Genomic DNA, 16,791 nt, shown 5'->3' with positions numbered 1-16,791 from the left:
ATTACAACATCTAAGAAACCTCATCTTTTAAAATAATTTCAATTTAATGCACTTGTTTAGTTATACATTATTCTCCATTTTAGCGTTTATACATGAGTGCATGACATTTGTTGTATATTGCTTATTTATATTCTTTTTTGTTCCAAAAGTGAATTTCCATGCATAGCTTGACCATTTCTATGTGTATATGTTGTGTTCGATACGTATCTCCGATACGATACGATACATATCTCCAATCCGATACAATACGATATGTATCTCCGATATGATATGATACGATAAGATACGTATCTCCGATACAATACGAAATGATGCGATACATCTCTTAAAATCACCAAGTCGATACGATACCCGATACCGATACTTTAAACCTTGGTTATACCTGAGTATATATAGTGAGCGTGGCTGATAGAGGCGGTGGAGGAAAGAGTCCCAACATGGTATGTTTTATCTTTGGTAAGAGTATTACTAATAGAATTTCTTTAGGAGTGTGAACCCTGATTCATAGGGTTCATAGGCATTTCTCAAATAGTTTCCTTATAGGAGTAGGCTGGTATAAGGAAAGATTAATCTATGCCTACGTGGTGCGTCACGTCGTTCTTTGGTAGGTTCAATTCCTTATTGGAACAGGCTATGGAAGTGATTCGTTGAATCCTGGACCGTCAAGGGGCTACAATGTCCTGATTTGATTGGATGGTAATATTTGGGTATAACATAGTTGATCATCAATGGTGCTTTCCACAAGTAACCTTCGTCTTTCTTACTGGTATCTTAAATGAGATTTCAAAGATCTCAATTCCTTGTGGAAATGTAGAGGCCTACTATGTTTGGGATCTATCATCTTCAGGTTTATTTACAGTCTTTTCAACATGGAATGATATTTGGAAATCAAATCCTAAGGTCCCTTGGTCTGCCACCATTTGAAACTCTTACCTTCATCTAAGACATTCTATTTTTGGTTGGAGGTTTATATAGGTAAAATTAGCCACAAATGACTCTATTAGAAGCAAAGGCATTCCCTTGACTTCCTGCTGTGATCTTTGCAATCTTGAATCTGAGTCTCAATGCTATATTTTTCTGGAATGTCCTCTAAGCAAGACGGTATGATCCGAATTCATGAAATACTTTGACATCCAATTGGCAACATTAGATCTCTACCCAGGATTTCTTCATTTGGTGGAAATAAAAATCTACCTCTATTTCCTTGAACCAGATGTGGCTCTCGGTTTTCATTCTAATTCCTTCATATGGTTGTTAGAACAGAACTCCCGTCAGTTAGAATGAAGGAGAGGGTCAGCACATCAGATCCTTTGTACGGTCTTGAAATCAATTGCGGAATTGAGTCCTTCCATGAAAAACTTGGTTAAAGCTACTGACTTATATTATGTTCAAGAAGACTTGACCTCTCCTTGTGTCTATAGAAGCCTGAGAGAATTTTAGAAGTTCATTGGTGCAAACCAGAGATTGGTTGGATCAAGATCAATGTAGATGGGTGTTCTTTAGGCAATCATGGATGAGCAGGAGCTGGAGGAATTTTTCAAAATCATTTGGGTAATGTGGTTGATCTTTTCACCTTTGTTCTGGGCAACACTACAAATTATCAGGCGGAGTTTACAGGTCTTATCCAAGCTTACTTAGACCCAAAAAGTTAATGTTGAAAAGCTGTGGATAGAATGTTACTCTACATCTGTGGTAGTTTCCTTTTGATTAGGTTATCTCCCATGGTATTTAAAGCAGGATTGGTACTTTCTACAGCCATTCACAAACTCTATCTCTTGGACGATTACCCATTATCATATAGAAACCAACAGTATTACAGACTTCTTGGCTAGGGAGGCAACAAAAAATTTAGCCTCACACTTTAATTTCAATCTCCCATCTCATATTATGGAAGACATGTTTGTCAATGCTTCTGAAAGACCTAGATATCAATTCTATTAGTAGTTCTTTTGGGTTTAAAGAGTTCTCGCCGATGGCATTGCCAATGGTGGGTTCTCTTTAATCAACTGTACTTGTATTAAGGAGGGTATAAAGGAGGGTATACCCTCCTTTCCTCCTTTGTAATCTTCTTTTCTTTTTAATAGAATTTGACCTTCTACCCAAAAAAAAAAAAAAAAAAGGATGAATGATTGATAGTGTGATAGAATGATGAGAAAGAGAATGAAATGAAAAAGATCTGATTGACTTATCACTATAGAGGAAATGCGTTTTGCACTATCTACCATGAGCCCCTCAAATCTCTAGGTACTAATGGATTCTCACCTGCTTTCTTTAAAAATCTATTGAGATGTGGTAAATGTGGATTTATTCAAATTTGTGACATTTTTTTTTGAGACCGTGGTTATGTCTACTCCACTCAATGCTACTTTGATCTGATTAATTCTTAAGGTGCCTCAACTGGAAACAACAAATCAACTTCAACCTATTGCATTATGCATAATTGTTAGTAAGGTCTCTCCATATCATTTTGCCTTTATTTCGAATCGCTCAATTTTGGATAATATGTTGTAACACATGAGATTTTTCACTATATCAGTGGAGAAGAAATCATTTGACAATTTAATGTTTGAGGCAGATTCAGTGATGGTGATGGCTTTTTTAACCTCTGTGTCTTATCAACTACTAATTAATAGTGCACTACTCCATTATTCCTACTAGGGATATACGCTAAGGAGATCCCCTTTTACCTGCTTTGTTCATTCTGTGTTCACATGCCTTTAGTTGTTTATTGATGAAAGCTGAGGCTGATGGTAAGATTACTGGGATCAAAGTGAGGAATCGGGTTCCACCTATTAGTCATCTTTTATTTACAGACGATAATCTTCTTTTCTCAAGAGTCATACTAATGAGATATGCACTTTGAAGGAATGTTTATCCATATATTGTAAGGCTTTAGGACATGCAATTAATTTGAAGAATTCATGGATGACCTTCTCTTCTAATACTCATCCAAAGATTAAGAGATGATTTTCAAGAATCTTGAAGATTCCATATGGATCAGGCCCTAAAAGTATCTTGGCTTACCAATGGATTTTGGTGTCACAAAATCCACCTTATTCCAAGATATTTTTACTAAGGCTGATAATAAAGTCCAAGGTTGAAAAGCCAAGTTCTATCTCATGTTGGAAAAGAGGTGTTGTTAATTATATTATCTCATCTATGACAAATTATGCATACGTGCATTTTAAATTGACATCTTCTCAACATAAACACTTATGGCAAGTGACAACCATTTTTTTCTGGGGGGATAAGGAGGGGCACCCAAAGTTACATTGGATTTCATAGGATTATATGTGTCAATGAAAGGAGAAAGGAGGTTTGGGTTTCCATGACCTTGCATTACATAATAAAACTCTAGTTTGTAAAGCTACTTGACGGGTTTGCCCTGATTTAGATGTTTTTTTGGCTCGTTTCTTGAAGGCCATATATTTTCCACATTTCTCTTTTCCTGCAGCTAATGAGGGACATCAACCTTGTTGGGGTTGGAGAAACATTGTAGAAGGAAAAAAGGTGCTTGAGAAACGCTTATGTTGGGGTGTTGATACAGGGGCAGAAATTGAAATTTGGGATGATTGTTGGATTCCTACTTTAAAGGGATATAAACCCTTTATCTCCCCGAATTTTTATCCTCTCAGGTTTCCTGCCCGGTCAGGTTCATAGGTTCCTCTCATAGGAAGGGCAGAAATGACGACTTCACCCTACCCGATCAGTGTGCTTGGGCAGGGGGTGAAGTCGTCATTTTTGACCCCATATGAGAGGAACCTACGAACCTGACCGGACAGAGAACCTAAGAGGAGTAAAGTCCCCTTTACTAACAAAAAGTCAATGATTTAATTAATCAGGATAATCAGGTTTGTAGAAGAAACCTATTGGAAGAAGATTTCAATGTATAAGATATTAAGGAGATTCTTATAATACATCTATCTCTCTTTCCACTGGAGGTTAAGGAGGCTTGGACTTTTTCAAAGAATTGACTCTTTTTCATTAAGAGTGCTTATCAAATTTTAACAAATCTCAAAGCTGATATGGAGAAAGTAGTGGCTTCCTCTTTACATACTTATATCTAGCGGACTGTCCCTGAGAGTTTACAAAGTATATGGTCGGTTGCAACTTTACCAAAAATTCAGAGGTTTCTATGGAGATCTTGTGCTTCTAGACTTGCAATCTCTGAGAAGCTCCATCGTAGAAGTCTTCTTGGGGATTTGTTATGTAGCAAGTGCAGAGGTACGGAAACTATCTCCCATATCTTATTATTTTTGGATTGCCCCTTTTCTCACATAGTTTGGTTCGGGAGTTCATTGGATTATGCATCAATATAGAAGTATCCTTGCATCACCTCAGGTATCCAAGGTTGGAAGATTTTTAATTCTCATGGGAGGGTTGTTAGTAAATAGGGTTGTTATTAGCATAACAAGGGTGGGTTATTTTTCCAAATATAACAAAAAGGTGAAAAGACTGATAAGTAATAAAGAATATAACATTTAAGTATCAATTAGATAGGACAATTTGGACATTTCATTTTCTTTATTAAAAGCTAATACTTATATTGTAAAATAACATATTAAATGGCATTTCTGTCATTTCATAACATACACTAGATGATTGACACATGTTGTACCTTCATCCAATGGTCATTTTTTAAGTGAAAAGTTTTTTCACTTTTCCCTAACATCCACCCTCTCTCTCCCCTCTGTCCCGCACTTCTCTGTCTCTCTCTACTCCTTCCACTCTCAATCTAAATCCGTTAAATAAATAATGTCAATCTCTCTCTCTCTCTCTCGTGTCATTCTTATCTCATATAAATTGAAATCAAAGTGAGAAAAAAATCATGGTTCAAAGTACCGTACTGGTTTTGCACTTTGCCGATACAATATCCCAATATCGTACTAGTGACACGGTATGGACAAGGAGTAAACTTGTCAAAAAATCTATTTTTAAAGGAAGATTAAAGGCAAATTTGTCCAATATGGTCGATCCTTGTACATACCGATCAAATACCATATTAGTTTCCAAGTTAACCAATACCGAACCGAACCGTTTGATAAATGAACCAGTTATGGTTTCAACATTGAGTCCGTTTAATTAAACGGTTTAAATCGAACCAGATCGTTTAACACTCTTGTACATATATAAATGTGCCAAAATCAAACGAAAACTGTTTAAACCGAAACCACGAAACTGTTTAATAAATGGTTCGATTATTGTTTCAACATTGAGACCGTTTAATTAAATGATTTAAATCGAACCGGACCATTTAACACTCTTAGATGTACATAAATGTGTCGAAATCAAATAAAAATCGGTTACCGAAACCAAACCGAACCATTAAAATTGAAACCATGAAAACATTTAATAAACGGTTCAATTATGGTTTCAAAATTGAGACCATTTAACACTCTTAGATGTACATAAATGTGTCGAAATCAAACAAAAACCGTTTACCGAAACCAAACCGAACCATTAAAATCGAAACCGTTAAAACAGTTTATAAACGGTTCGATTATGGTTTCAAAATTGAGACCATTTAATTAAACGATTTAAATCGAACAGGACCGTTTAACACTCTTAGATGTACATAAATGTGTCGAAATCAAACAAAAACCATTTACCGAAACCAAACCGAGCCATTAAAATCGAAACCGTGAAGATATTTAATAAACAATTCGATTATTGTTTCAACATTGAGACTGTTTAATTAAATGGTTTAAATTGAACCAGACCGTTTAACACTCTTAGATGTACATAAATGTGTCGAAATCAAACAAAAACTGTTTACCGAAACCAAATTGAACCATTAAAATCGAAACTGTGAAAACATTTAATAAACGGTTCGATTATTGTTTCAACATTGAGACCGTTTAATTACATGGTTTAAATTGAACCGGACCGTTTAACACTCTTAGATGTACATAAATGTGTCGAAATCAAACAAAAACCGTTTACCGAAACCAAGTTGAACCATTAAAATCGAAACCGTGAAAACATTTAATAAACGGTTCGATTATAGGTTCAAAATTGAGACCGTTTAATTAAACAATTTAAATCAAATCGGATTGTTTAACACTCTTAGATGTACATAAATGTGTCAAAATCAAACAAAAACCATTTACCAAAACCAAACTGAACCATTAAAATCGAAACCGTGAAAACATTTAATAACGGTTCGATTATTGTTTCAACATTGAGACCGTTTAATTAAATGGTTTAAACTGAACCGGATCGTTTAACACTCTTAGAAGTACAAAAATGTGTCAAAATTAAACAAAACCGTTACCAAAACCAAACCGAACCATTAAAATCGAAGCCGTGAAAATATTTAATAACGGTTCGATTATGGCAAATTGAAACCGTTTAATTAACGATTTAAATTGAACCGGATTGTTTAACACTCTTAGATGTATATAAATGTGTAATCAAACAAAAACCGTTACCAAAACCAAACCGAACCATTAAAATCGAAACCGTGAAAACATTTAATAAACGGTTCAATTATGGTTTCAAAATTGAGACCATTTAATTAAACGACTTAAATCAAACCAGACCATTTAACACTCTTAGATGTACATAATGTGTCGAAATCAAACAAAAACCGTTTACTGAAACCAAATCGAACCATTAAAATCTAAACCATGAAAACATTTAATAAACGGTTCGATTATTGTTTCAACATTGAGACCGTTTAATTAAATGGTTTAAACTGAACCGGATCGTTTAACACTCTTAGAAGTACAAAAAATGTGTCAAAATTAAACAAAAACCGTTTACCAAAACCAAACCGAACCATTAAAATCGAAGCCGTGAAAATATTTAATAAACGGTTCGATTATGGGTCCAAAATTGAAACCGTTTAATTAAACGATTTAAATTGAACCGGATTGTTTAACACTCTTAGATGTACATAAATGTGTCGTAATCAAACAAAAACTGTTTACCGAAACCAAACCGAACCATTAAAAATGAAACCGTGAAAACATATATACATTATACCCAGGAATAGGGTTTACTTGAAAGAAAAAATAGCTGAAAATCCTATAGACCTATACCCTATACCCTTATAACCCTAGACTATAAGAGTTATCGATCCGAAAATTCGACCTTGATGGGTCCATTTGATTAGAGTGTAGGGTTTTACCACGTGTCATGAGTGATGATGTGCCAACTAGGAGTTGGGGTAGCAGAAGGGTGGGTTGGGGTTACAAGGTAGGGTAGGGCAGGGTTGCAGGGGATGAGATGGTGGCGGTTGGGGTCAAGGTTGGAAGCAGAAATGGAGGTGAAGCTGGGGTTACGGGTGGGAATGGGGTTGAGAGGGGCAAGCTTGAAAATATATTTATTTTGGAGTATAACTAACCCACTAAGACACTCTAGGCATCACTTTTCAAACATAAGGTAACCCAAAATATATGATAGGCTTCCTTTGCACCAAGCCAACAAACCCAGAGGTGGTATTGGGAGTGAAGATGGGTTTCCTGGTTGTAGATAACTGAGACTTCTTGAAGTCGTTTGAACTTTTAATGGAAGATAAGTAGCAATAAATTAAGGTCCAAAGTCAAGCATAGCTGCATCAACGAACGTATATCCTGGTAGGCAGGGGAAAAGAGGAACCAAAACGAAATTGTCAACAGAGTAGAACCTATAAACAGATTCACCAGCACTAGTTAGCTTCTTATAAAATCATTACATCTATCCACAATAGAGAAAAACACAGTATCATAACTACATTTATTAATTAGAAGGCAGAAACAAAGGGATGAAATCTTACTGTTTTCTTATACATGCTCCACCCAAAGGAACATTGCATTTAAAGACAAGGATAAGGAGGACTTTTCTTTTTAAAAATGGTAGTAGAAGCAGGATAAAGACCAAACCAATTGTTCCTATTTCCTGAAGAAATATAATGAATGCACTCTAAGAGCTAAAATCAACTTCACATATTTGCCCAGTTATAATCTGACATAAGGTAATTTGGCAATCACATGGAAATGTTTTCATCCATTTTGGTTTTCAAATGACATCATTAACACACATATTCATTTTATATTAGTCACCACTACAATGAGAGAGAGAGAGAGAGAGAGATGAAATGAGTTCAACTGTTAAATCCTAAAATTAACACATCTTGGATACTTCCATAATAGAATCCTAGCCTATAACCGTTAAGGATTCATTTCATATGCTAAACTGGGACAAATTCTTTCTCATTCTGCCTAAAAGAATTCAAAATTTTAGAACTAACTCATACACCATGAACCAGCTCACCAAAATTCAACAAACTCAGAGGCAGAGATTCAAAGGATTTTCGAGTTTCGACTCAGTTTCTGAGGGTTACAGTCACTACCCAAAACAGAGTATCGATGGTAAAAAAAAATACAGAATAAAAGAATAATAATAAAGGAAGAAATGAAGAAATAGAATAGAGAATATCAAACCCGGGAGGATCTTACCGTGGTCTGAATCTATGAAGAGGAAACCTAGAAAAAATGAAAAAATCAAAGGAAAAAAACAAGTCACAGCAGGGGAACCAGCAACACGGGTAATTTGTTGGTGAGATGAGATAGAGAATCTTACAGAAATTGAGTACTCAGTCTGTCGTTCAAGGAGTGAGAGGCGGAAGTGAGAACGAATCGATGGGTATCCGTCGTAAATTGATGGTCACAGCGGCAGGGTGAGGCAGCTAGAGAGAGAGAGAGAGAGAGAGTGGAGTGAGGGAGAATTCGTTCGCAGTCGGAGAGGGAGGAGTGGAGAGGAGAGAGAAATGAGGGAGAGTTACGTTTTAACCCTTTCATAAAAAATTTAGTTAAAATTCTTGGGTTTCTTCTATTTTCCAGCACTAAGTGTGATTTTACTCAAGTATCCTTACCAATTTATTTCCACCTGTATCCTTAACTGTAGTTTTAAGAGGGCATTAGATGTCTTGGTATGTTTGGATAAATAACAGACCCTTGTTACTATAATAATTCCCCTAGTAAATAACTCAAATCTTAATGCACCTTTATTTATTGGTACTTATAGTTAGCAAGAAACTCTAACATCTTTGGAGGACACCAATGGACACCGGAGGAGGTAATTCAAATCTCTAATAATGCTTTTGTGAAGTTCCAATCTTTAGTTCCCATGAGCCAGCATGTTCTAGTTTCTATGTCTTCGACATCTCTCACTTGGTGTGTACCTCCCTCTGGTTATATTAAAATCAATAGTGATGCTAGTCTTAAGTCTAGTACCAACAAAGGTGGTATTGATTTAAACTTTAGGGATTCGAATGTCTATTCCGGTTGATTTTCAAGAACCAATAGAGAGAATGGCGATTGAAGTTGCTTTGCTTGAAGCAACCTCTGAAGGCTATGAGAGGATGTTTGTTGAATCTGATAATAAAGATGTAATTTTCTGACTCCAAAGAGGAATTACATCTCCTCTAATGATCATATCTATTTTGGAAGATGTTATGTATCTATCCTCTTCTATTGATGATTGCAAATTTAACTTTATTCAAATGTAGATTAACAGCTTGGCTGACTCTCTGACTATTTTATCGATATCGTGTACAATAGTCTGACCAATTCCAATCCATGGATTCAGGAGCTATATACTACTCCTGCCATGAGCTCTACATGCAGTGCATGAATAAAAGTTTTTTTCTTCTACAAAAAAGAATTAGTCTTGACTCGTGACTCATGTCACCTATATACTCCATTTAATAGACTTTTATCCCTTTTTTTTAAGATAAAATGACTAAAGATTAGAAAAAAACTATTTCAATTTTCAAAATAGCTTTATTAAAAGGACTAATATTTTTCTAACTGTGCAGAAGAGAAATCTAATGGTCGGTTATTTGACCATATAAATAAACCCTTGGGTCATCATTACACTCCTTACCCCATTGACAAAGTCGAAAATGTCCTTCCCCAATCCAATGGTACCAATGGAAGTGGGCGTGGGGATCCTTCCACACCCATAATGTATGATGTAGACAAACCCAACCCTTCCTAAAATTTTGTTTTACAATCAAGAGATTCTTTCTTGAAACATTGACCTTTTTTGTAGGTGCCAGTTGTCACAGGTCTATTAGTCATTACAAGACCCATCAGGAGTCAAGGGCCTAGGGACACACTTAATTGAAAGCATTAAGGGGGTGCATGTCAAGCATGCAAATCGGTTTAGATCGGTAAAAAATGACCAAAACTTGGCTTTCACTGGATCGTTGCCAATATCGGCCAAATATCGCTCAAAATAATATTAAATATTTAAGAAAATAAAAAAAAAAGAGAAAAAAATTCCCAAAAATGATCATAAATATCGATTTGTTCATATGAATGAGCAGAACATCCATCCATAATAACTGGAACGATCAATTTCATGATGACCTCAACCTGAATCACACAATAGACACCAGCGTTACTCTTTGCAGTACCATAAGCAACACCCATACCTACAATAAACCCAATTAAGGTTAAAAACCTAAAATAGAAAAAGAAGAAACGATAAACCTAAAAATCAAAGATTGCCAGGAAAACATAGATTTATAGGAGAATGAGAGCTGTAGCGGCTCCAAGGAAGCCAAAGAAGGGAGCGGTTTCATCTCCATTAAAAGTTGAAGACATTTTTGCAGAACTATGAAGAAACCCTAATCCAAATTCCACACTGAGACCCTAATTAAAGCTTCAGAAAAAAAAAAAAAAAAAAAAAAAAAAGGGAAATAGATCAGGAAGCGATGGAGACGACTACAAACTCAATTTTGCATATAAGTTGGTCCCTTAGATTGATTGTCCAATAAAAAATGGTAAGAACCCTTTCTTTTGTGTTGTTGTCATGCATATCGGATCGAACGATCTGACCAGGATATCCGATTCACCGACCGCTCCATGTAACTTGGACAGAATCAGACTTATCTTGGGATCAGTCATGGCTGGTACCGATCTGATCCGACCGATTTGACTGATCTGATCTGAGATCACAAACCATGATCATGAATGATGCCAACCACTAGGCCAAAGTTTGTGTCCTTTTGAAACATTGACTTAGGTTGTGTTTGGCATGCTTTCCCATTCTCAGATTGCAGAATGCATCCTTGACTAAGAATGTGAACACATGTTGGCCGGCTAATATGCATTCTTGATTTTAGTATGCATTCCGCATTTCAGCGAACAACTCATGGGCAGTCTTGTAGCTCCATGGAAAGTGCAAAATTAGAAGCTAATCCAAATCAATTAAAACAAATACTGTAGCAGCATTAGCGATAAGTCCCAACCAGAAGGATAAAAGAATAAAAAACTGACCAGATTGGATCTCGAGTTCCTCACGAGAATTAAAGACTAGAAAAGCAAAACCCATTGTAACCAAACTTCAAACCAAGATCTTCAAGAACTAGACTTATTTTTATGAAGATCTATTATGATCAATGATGAATGAGACAATAAAGAAATGGAAACGGGCTGGATTTAAGAGAAAACTCAACAAAAATGACATTAACAATTTTTTTTGTTTCTTGTGCATTCTAATTGGAGGTGAGAGAGGAAAAATGACGGTCTCGCATGCATGGTTCTTTGCTACTTTAATGTCACATCATCGACAATCTTTCTTTTCTGTTAAGAGGATTCATTAATGCAAAGAAAATAAAAATAAATACATAGAAACAAAGACTTGGGCATTCCCAGGCAAAGGACTAAGAAGCAGCCCACCTACAGCAAAGCCATCAACAAGAACTACCTCCCCCGACTAATAGAATGTAAACCTCCCAAGCTCCTTAGCAATGTGGCTTGGAAATTCAACCATATCACCTGAATCCCTAATTTTGCAGCATCTTTCGTCAAGTAGTAAGCAATGTGATTTGCCTCTTTGTAGCAGATTGTGATCTTCCATGGAATGAATCTAAAAAATGGTCTAATCTTGGAGCGCAAACCAAGGAATTAATTTGGACTGAATTGAGAGGACCACAGATGTAGAGTCTAACTCATTCCACATGGCAGACACATTTAATTCCTTCGCTTTAAGAATACCATGCATGAGACCTACGAACTCAGCTGCAAAAATTATCTTAACCCCTAAGAACATCTTGAAATAAAGGATCACCTTACCATTATGATCATCAATAATCTCTCTCTCTTGCAATCAATTGCTGTTGTTTTTTTTTTTTTTTTTTTTTCTCTTTTGTTCGTTCCCTCTTTCAAATCTCATCTTTTTGTAATTAACATTGATGATTATTGTTGCAGGTTGCTCTACATCTGTTCATTGTTTGTGATTGCTATAATTTATGAACAACTCGAACAACTCGCACAAAGGTGTACCAGTTGCCGAAGATGTGGTACCTTAGGGTAACAGTCATTGAAGCTCAATACCTCCATTATTTTTTATAATTTTTTCATTTGGTTGCAAATTTACTGGACTTCTAGAGGTTGAACATTGATACTAATTGTTACGTATGTAATGGATGGGCTATTCTCGATTTAGGAGGGAGTAGGTAGTTAAGATTTTATATGTTTTAATTATTATTATTATAGTTATTGTAGTACATGGCTAAATAGTTATAAGTAGTGGAGAGAAGTGTGGTAGTTAGAGTTAAATTAGGGAAGGGGTAAGTAGTTATGGATAACTACTATTGTAATTTGAGTTTTATAAATAGTAGAGTAACAAGTAAAGAAGGGACTTTTGAAATCCTAAATTATCTCTTAAGAGCTATCTTGAGAAGAGGATTGGCCACCTCCCAATTGCGCCAAGACATCCTATGGCTTCATTAGTAAAGCCCCGAAACCCCTATCCCTCTTTTTCATCTTCCCCTATTATCTCTCTCTCAGATCTTCCTCTCCCTATTATTTCTCTTTTTTTGTTATTCTGTAGATTATCTCGCACGTAACAAATGGCATCAGAGGTAGACACCGCGGAGGAAATCGACCATCCCGAGTCTATACAAGAATTTGTTACATGCGAGATAATCTACAAAATAAAATAGCAAAAAGAAGAGAAATAATAGGGAGCGAAAGATATGAGAGAGATAATAAGGGAAGATAAGAGAGAGGGATAAAGGTTTTGGGGCCTTAAGGACGAAACCACCGGACGTCCTGGCGCAATTGGGAGGCGACCAAGGCGGCCAATTCTCTTCTCAAGATAGCTCTTAAGAGATCATTTAGGATTTCAAAAGTCTATTCTTTACTGGTTACTCTACTATTTATAAAACTCAAATTACAATAGTAGTTATCCCTAACTACTTACCCCTTCCCTAATTTAACTCTAACTACCACACTTCTCTCTACTACTTATAACTATTTAGCCTCGTACTATAATAACTACAATAATTAAACACAATAATAATAATAATTAAAACATATAAAATCTGAACTAATTACTTCCTAAACCGAGAATAGCCCATCCATTACATATGTAATAATCCATTCCCCTAAAATTTGGTCTTGTCCTCAAGAACACTAAATTACAAATACAATTTTAAATAATTCCACCGGGATCCCAAATCTTGTTGGCATAATTCCCAAGTTGCTTATGTCGATTGCTAATGTTACGCCCACGATCTCGTCGGTCCAACAATACTTGAAGAACCTGATAAAAATCTCGTACGGATCTGACGGTCAATCTCTGTTGAACAAATCTCTTCCATCTAGTTAAACAGAGGAGGATATTTCCGTATAAACCCGGGACGGTCGATTTTTTCTGCGGTGCCTGACTCTGATGCCATTTATTACGTGCGAGATAATCTACAAAATAAAATAACAAAAAGAAGAGAAATAATAGGGAGAGGAAGATCTAAGAGAGAGAGAGATAATAGGGGAAGATAAGAGAGAGGGATAGGGTTTTGGGGCTTTACGGACAAAGCCTCCAGATGTCCAGCGCAATTGGGAGGTGGCCAATCCTCTTCTCAAGATAAACTTAAGAATTAACTAAGATTTTTCTCATTACTTTCTACTCCTTCATTCATCAATAAATACACAAACACTATTAACTACCCACTTTCCCATTCTTACAATTTCTCTCAACTCCTACAATATCTCCTTACAACTCATCCCACTTTTAGTAACTACATATAATAACTAACCACAATCCCGTACAAACATATAACTAATAATAATTAACCTCAATAACAAATAACTACACCTAATCAAGTACGACACATAACATTTTTACTTATTAGTTCCTATTAGTGGGGTTACTATTAGTTATGTTAACTTGCTATGTGAATGGAATACATGGGTTATAGAGTTAGTTATTTGTAAATTCCTATTTAATGGAAGAAAATGAAGGAATATTTACTTTTGAAAATCTTAAAATATTCTTGAGTTTATCTTGAGAAAGGCCGGCTACCTCCCAACAAGCCAAACATCCGACTTTGTCAGTAAAGCCCCTCTATTTTCTCCCATATTTCTTATCTTTCCACCCTTAATTTCTATTTTTTTCCTATTTTCTCTCTTTCACTCCCTATTATTTCTCTTCTTTTTGTTGTTTTATTTCTAGATTATCTCGCATGTAACAAATGACATTAGAGCTAAGCACCGCGGAGGAAATCGACCATCGTGGGTCCATACGAGAATATTCTCCTCTGTTTAACTAGATGTAATCGATTTGTTCAACAGAGATTGACCGCCTCAGGTCCGTACGAGATTTTCATCAGATTCTTTAAGTATTGTTGGACCGACGAATTCATGGGCATAACATTGGCAATCAACAGAAGCAACTTGGGAATTATGCTGCAAGATTTGGGATCCTGGTAGAGTATTTAAAATTTGTATTTGTAATTTAGTGGTCAAGAAACAAGACCAAATTTTAGGGGGATGGATTGTTACATATGTAATGGACGGGCTATTCTCAGTTTAGAAGGCAGTAGTTAGTTAAGATTGTGTATGTTTTAATTAAGTTATTGTAGTACGTGGTTAAATAGTTATAAGTAGTGGAAAGAAGTGTGGTACTTAGAGTTAAATTAGGGAAGGGGTAAGTAGTTATGGATAATTACTATTGTAATTTGAGTTTTATAAATAGTAGAGCAACGAGTAAAGAAGGGACTTTTGAAATCGTAAATTATCTCTTAAGAGCTATCTTGAGAAGAGGATTGGCCGCCGCCAAATTGCGCCATGACGTCTAGTGGCTTCGTCCATAAAGCCCCAAAACCCCTATTCTTCTCTCTTATCTTCCCCTATCATCTCTCTCTCATATCTTCCTCTCCCTATTATTTCTCTTCTTTTTGTTATTTTATTTTGTAGATTATCTCGCATGTAATAGTAATGATGTGAGCTTAAGAGTTTCATCCTTTCTATCTCACCCTTCGAGAACACCAGAATGTGAATGCAGAATGCATAAAAAGGCTCGTTCCAGAATGGACCTCGTTCTTGGGTGTGTCCAAGTTCTTAAGAACAAGAACGTATACCGAATGACTTTTTTGGCATTTCAAAATGTGTTATGGACTAAGAATGCATTCTCAAAATACATACCAAATGCAACCTTAATCTCAGAAAAAAAATTCTTTGTAGTGCAGAGATCTTGTGGTGTCTTGTAGTTCGGATCTGAGAGCTCGACACGTGGAAGATGCGACATCCAACGGTGCCGAGTGTGAGAAGAAAAGAAAAGAAAAAACTGGATCAATCGAGCTCGCACCATTGGATGAAGCATCTTCCACGTGTCGAGCTCTCAGGCCTGAACTGCAAGGCATCGCAAGATGTCCGAACTGCAGAGGATTTTAATCTCTTAATCTCCAAAAGATTCACAACCATAATCTCCAATTTTCCAAAAGATTGGCTCTTGCTGCTTGAGAAAATAAATAATAAGAATGAACTTCCTGAAACACCCCATCCATCAATATTATTGAATTTTAATCCACCACATCATCTATTCTGGTCCAACCTCCAAGATTTGATGACTTCTCATATGTTTGTTCAAGCTCAGTGATCCACCACTTAGGCGTTGTGAATCGGCTTCTATCTTAGCACTAAGGGGATTTTTTTTTCTTATGCAGCTATGCCTAGCCATAGAGATTGTTTGGCCTCTTTCTCTTCATATGAAGAGCCTGGTTGTTCTTTAGCTGCGAATGTGGGTTGTCCTACCATTCTTCTTGGGATCCGGCTCCCCTCCAGAGAGTGTCTGCGGGGGCATTCAAGGGCTAAACTGGGCTGGGCTGAACTGTGTCACACACATCCTAGTACACACTCAATCAGCCATCAAGATGTGTGCAGCACAGCCAACGGCTGGATGCTCAATTTCTCTCATTTAAGAAATAGCTACGGATTGCAACCTCACTAGACTCTAACCGTCTGGTTCTTCATCATTGATTGAGAACCTTACGATACCTGCCATTCTAATGTTCGGTTTTCCTGATGATGCTAAACGAAGATGGTTGAACCAAACGGGTGAACCAGCTTTTCAAAAATGGTCATTGGAGATCAGAGAGGCAGGCCCTTCTGCTGATGTGGCCCCTTCTGAAGGGCAAGATTTTCAATTCTATGGGCCTTTACCAGTATTTTTGTTCATAAACATTATTATTATATGGTTTTAAACTTTAGGGTTTCAAAACCCTGCCACCCCAAAGCTTTTACATCACATCTTTATGTTTTCCCACATGTGGACCATAGCCCTACAAGTGGCATTAATGGCATCTGAACCATTCAGTCAACGAGCCATGCACCAGTTATTATCAACAAAGCGAAAGATCTGTGCATGTGAACATTGTAGTACCAATACCTGCTAAATAAGGTCACTTCTTACACTAACTTAAACTCATCCAAGTTAGTAGGGTCCCCTATTGTCATACTAGCATTCCACCTATGCATATACATTATGGTTTACCATTACCTTCCATTGCTTTAA

Source organism: Telopea speciosissima, chromosome 11 (assembly GCF_018873765.1).
Source record: "Telopea speciosissima isolate NSW1024214 ecotype Mountain lineage chromosome 11, Tspe_v1, whole genome shotgun sequence".
Taxonomy (NCBI): Eukaryota; Viridiplantae; Streptophyta; class Magnoliopsida; order Proteales; family Proteaceae; genus Telopea; species Telopea speciosissima.
The sequence above is the reverse complement of the archived record's forward strand: the minus strand, read 5'-3'. Positions refer to the sequence as shown.